General features: G+C 36.6%; 1 non-coding gene across 1 annotated transcript; it reads right to left on the reverse strand.

Annotated features, from left to right (window-relative positions):
* Nucleotides 1-1,867: 1,867 nt before the first annotated feature.
* On the reverse strand, nucleotides 1,868-1,974 carry LOC121216446 (small nucleolar RNA R71). Its single transcript, XR_005912628.1, has one exon. It is a non-coding gene; the product is annotated as a small nucleolar RNA R71 (small nucleolar RNA).
* Between the last annotated feature and the right edge of the window lie 2,645 nt (nucleotides 1,975-4,619).

The raw sequence follows: 4,619 nt of genomic DNA on the forward strand, positions 1-4,619 counted from the left end.
CACACCTCAAGCATTCACATATTTTCTCTCTTCTCTCCACTTTCTCTCTTCTTTTCCATTCCAAAATTCCCTTGCTCTCTTACCGATTTCTCCTCTTGGGAAAGGGGCATTCATCAGCTATTTGGAGCTACAATTAAGTGTTCATAGCAGCCTTGGTCGACAAGGACAACGGAGAAGGAAGAACGGAGCAACTAGTCAAGCCACAGAAAAACACCAGATTTGATTCTTGTTCCCTATCTCTTTAATTTTTGTTGTTGTTATGCTGAACATATCTATGGATATTTATATTGTTGGAATGGTTAATTTAATCAATTTAGCTTGAATTTAATTTGTTTTAGGTTGATTGCATTTCATTTGTTGAAATTATTAAAATTGTGTTTATGTTGTTATAGGCCTCGGTAAAATGCTTGATTAAGTAAAATCACGACTAAGTTATTCTTCCATTACAATTTTTAGGTAACTAATGAATTAATTATTTAAATGGATTGAAATTGTAATTAATGGACACAGTGCTTAATCAATGCATGTTTAATCATCTAAGGTAGCTGAGGGTTAGATTAGCAACGGTATCTAACGATACATTTTCCTTGCATAACTTGCAAGATTATTGTAATTAAACTGTTTCAAGGTATGGAAACTTTGTTACCTCACATAGTCTTTTATGTTCTTATTAAATCGAGTTAATTGCTTGAATTGACATAGGGATATGTACAAGAGATTATTTCGATTTAATAAGTATGTATGTGCAATAACACATTTGCCTATTTAGATTTGTTTAATCGGTTGAATTGACATAGGGATAGTTAAGAGATAAATGGATTTTGGTAGGTAAGTATGTTCATAAGTTAGCAAATTACCGAGTTGCCGTGAACTTATTCGTAACAATATAGACATGAGTTTAATAATTCTAAGTTAAGAAATGCAATTAACCTAACACAATTATGTCATCTTGATTAAAATCATATTTTGAAATCGTGCATTTGAGATTTATTTATTTAGTTCGCTTAGTTTAAAATCTTAGTTTTTAATCACCCTCTTCAAACAAAATATCTTTCTTCACCAAAGTGTTTTAAATAGCATTCATAAATAATTCTTTTCATAGTCCCTGTGGGTACGATAACTCGACATTTACTTGTCACTTTATTACTTGTTGCAATTGTGTACACTTGCATATTTCCGTCGTTCCAAGTTTTTGGTGCCGTTTCTGGGGGCTTTGTTTTAAAAAAATTCATTATTTGTGAAGTAGTTAGTTTTGCATTTTGGTTTGTTTTTCTGTTCAAATTTTAACTTATTTAATTTTTCTTTGATTATTTCAGGTGTTTATGAGTATTGACTGAATCATCAATTTACTCCCTGTAGACCCTGAGATTGAACGAACTTTTCGACAGTGAAGAAGACAAGAAAGTCAGAGAAGGACTGAAGAGATGAACTTTGAAAATCCAAATCAAGGAAACGAAGCAAACCTTGCTCAAAATCCTATCCTTATTGCTGATGATAGGGATAGAGCTTTGAGGCAGTATGGTGTGCCAGTATTTCATGATCTTAATTCGGGTATTAGGAGACCTGAAGTTGAGGCACAATAGTTCAAGTTGAAGTCAATCATGTTCCAGATGCTTCAGACAGTGGGCCAATTCAGTGGAATGCCTACCGAAGATCCTTACCTACACTTTAGACTGTTTATGGAGGTGAGTGATTCTTTCAAGTTAGCCGGAGTACCCGAAGATGCATTATGATTAAAGTTGTTCCCATATTCACTAAAATATAGAGCTCGAGCTTGGTTGAACTCATTACCACCAAACTCAATTTCAACATGGCAAGGTTAGCAAAAAAAATCCTTATGAAGTATTTCCCGCCTAGCAAGAATCCTAAGTTGAGGAACGAGATCACTGCTTTCCAACAAATGGATGATGAGTCATTGTATGAGGCATGGGAAAGGTACAAAGATTTATTACGGAAGTGCCCTCATCACGAAATCCCACATTGCATACAACTTGAGACCTTTTATAATGGTCTCAATGCTCACACGAGGATGGTTGTGGACGCTTCTGCTAATGGTGCTCTCCTTTCTAAGTCTTATAATGAGGCTTATGAAATCATTGAGAGGATTGCCAACAACAATTATCAATGGCCAACTAATCGAGTAGCGTTAGGAAGACGAGTCGCTAGAATACATGAAGTATACGCTCTTACTTCACTCGCATCTCAAGTATCATCAATATCCTTAATGTTAAAAAATCTTACTACTAGTGGGTGTAATAGTTTTGCAACACAGCCACTGAATCAATTTGAAAATGTAGCCTGTGTTTATTGTGGGGAAGGACATTTGTTCGAAGAATGTCCATCGAACCCAGAATTTGTGTATTACATGGGTAACCAGAACCAAAGTCGAGGAAGGCAAGGGCTGCAATCCAATTTCTATACCCCATCATGGCGAAACCACCCTAATTTTTCCTAGAGTAACCAAGGGGCAGGAACCAATAACAATTATGTCCCACCTAGATCGACCCAACCATCTAGTTTTTCCCAAAAAGCTCAGAAACCAACCCAAGCTGAACCATCCAATAACCGAGAGAATCTATTGAAGGTATACATGGCGAAAAATGATACCTCTCTAAGGAATTTGGAGAATCAAGTGGGCCAGCTTGCAATTGAACTCAGAAACCGACCACAAGGTGCTTTACCTAGTGATACGAATAATCCGAGGAATCCAAGGAAGGAGCATTGTAAAGCGTTAACATTGAGGAGCGAAAAGACTTTAGAGCCCAATTCCGTCGAAGTTGAGAAGGAGCCAGCTGACGCTCAAGACTCAGAGGAAGTTCAATTGAGTGTTGAAATTCTAGTTTCACCAGAAATTGAATCTACAAAATCTGATAAGGTAACTTCTGAACCAGCTAATTCTGATCAACTAATAACTACGTTAGATGCAGAATTGCCACAGAAAATGAATCAACCAGTTCCAGTAAAGAAACCTCCACCACCCTACCCTCAAAGACTTCAGAAGCAGAAGTAGGAAATTCAATTCAAGAAGTTCGTAGACGTACTCAAGCAACTTCATATCAACATCCCATTGGTTGAAGCACTTGAACAAATGCCGAAATACATCAAATTCATGAAGGATATCCTGTCTAAAAAATGAAGGCTTGGAGAATTTGAGATGATAGCCTTAATGAAGGAATACAGTGCATATCTTCAAGACAAACTACCCCTAAAATTGAAGGATCCTGGATGTTTTACCATACCTTGCAATATTTGAGCAACATATTGTAGTAAGGCACTATGTGACTTGGATGCGAGTATCAACTTGATGCCCATGTCAATATTTAGGAAGTTGGGGATAGGTGAAGTTAGACCTATACGGTTACACTTCAATTAGCAGATTGATCTTTAGCACATCCAGAAGGAAAAATAAAGGACGTATTGGTACATGTAGACAAATTTATCTTTCCTGCTGACTTTGTGATTCTAGACTTTGAAGCAGACAAAGAGGTGTCAATCATCTTAGGAAGACCATTCTTAGCAACCGGAAAGACCCTTATTGATCTGCAGAAGGGCAAGCTTACTATGCATGTTCAGGATGATCAGGTAACATTTAACATTTTAAGTCCATGTAATTTTCTGACACAATTGATGATGGTTCTACAGTGTTCGATTTATAGGATTTAATCTTGGAGAAGGAACTTAATTATGTTGAGGACCTATTGGAACAAATTTTGACATCAGATCCTCCAAATAATGAAGATACGGATGAATACTTAGCTCTTTTAGAAGCTAATCAAAGGGGATTTAATCGGCAATCCTACTTTGAATCTTTGGTGTTAGAGAAAATGGATTATGCCCAACTGAATTAGAACTGAAGGTACTTTCCTCATATTTGAAATATGTTTATTTAGGTAACTCTTATACTCTGCCTGTGATTGTTTCAATAGAATTAACTACTGAGCAAGAAGAGAAACTTATCCAGGTGTTGAAACAATTCAAGAAGGCTATTGGATGGACCATAGCTGATATTCGCGAAATTAGTCAATCTGTATGCATGCACAAGATTATCTTAGAAGATGGCGAAAAAGGAAAGATTGATGGACAACGAAGACTGAACCCCATCATGAAGGACATAGTCAAGAAAGAAATCATGAAGTGGTTAGATACGGGTATAATTTACCCCATCTCAGATAGTTCATGAGTAAGTCCGGTCTAGTGCGTGCCAAAGAAAGGAGGTATCACGGTCATTGAAAATGAGAATAACGAGTTGATATTGACTAAAACGGTTACGGGATGGAGAATTTACATTGATTAACGGAAGCTGAACAAGAGAACTAGGAAAGATCACTTTCCTTTGTCGTATTTGGACCAGATGTTGGATAGACTCGCAAGGAGAGACTATTACTGTTTTCTCAATGGATACTTGGGGTATAACCAGATTATAGTAGCACTAGAAGATCAGCACAAGACAACATTCACCTACCCGTACGGTACATTTGCATTTAGGCGCATGCTATTTGGCTTATGTAATGCACCTGCTACATTTCAAATATGTATGATGTCTATTTTTACTGACATGGTTGAGAAATATTTGGAAGTTTTTTATGGATGATTTTTCAGTATTTGGAGATACATATGAT

Source organism: Gossypium hirsutum, chromosome D04 (assembly GCF_007990345.1).
Source record: "Gossypium hirsutum isolate 1008001.06 chromosome D04, Gossypium_hirsutum_v2.1, whole genome shotgun sequence".
NCBI classification, from domain to species: domain Eukaryota; kingdom Viridiplantae; phylum Streptophyta; class Magnoliopsida; order Malvales; family Malvaceae; genus Gossypium; species Gossypium hirsutum.